The sequence below is a fragment of the Antrostomus carolinensis genome, unplaced genomic scaffold (genome assembly GCF_000700745.2).
Source record: "Antrostomus carolinensis isolate BGI_N321 unplaced genomic scaffold, ASM70074v2 scaffold15393, whole genome shotgun sequence".
Classification (NCBI taxonomy): domain Eukaryota; kingdom Metazoa; phylum Chordata; class Aves; order Caprimulgiformes; family Caprimulgidae; genus Antrostomus; species Antrostomus carolinensis.
In genome coordinates this window covers 73,954-74,548 of record NW_010306095.1, presented here as the reverse complement: position 1 = coordinate 74,548, position 595 = coordinate 73,954, and positions in this window count along the sequence as shown.

The following is a 595-nucleotide window of genomic DNA, read 5'->3' as shown; positions in this document are numbered from 1 at the left end:
CTGATGCCCTTCACTGAGTCTTATTATGGCTTGGGTCATGTATCTCCACAAAACCTGCCCTGCAGTTACAAGAGAAATCACTTACTTTTCATGATGCCATAAGAAAAATAATAGACTGCCCTCTCAAAAAAAATCACTCAAGCCAGTTGTCACATGTGATATTTTGTCAACCATCCCAAGAAAAAAAAGAGCATCAGGAATAGAATCTGTGTTTTCTAGACTGTGCCTCTGCTATGTTAACATCTTATCCCAACTTGGCGGTAGCCTCCATTTCTTTTGTATTGGAAATTAACATTTTATTACTAACCCTTGACAATTAAAGAAGACTAAGGATGTTGTAATGTGTCAGCTGCTGAGCGATCAGCAGAATACATATGTTCCTCATTGGCAGAAAAATAAATATCAAAACCTCAGCTTAATAGTAACCTTCAGCTACCTGAGCTTTCTCTCTTAGACCAGTTTCCACATACCAAATCTATCCCACAAAGACCTTAGACAAGTAATATCACAATAGAGTATTGATTACCCACTTAACCTCACTAAGTCTTATATATACAAATGTAGATTCACAACAGCATATACTTACAATAGCTGT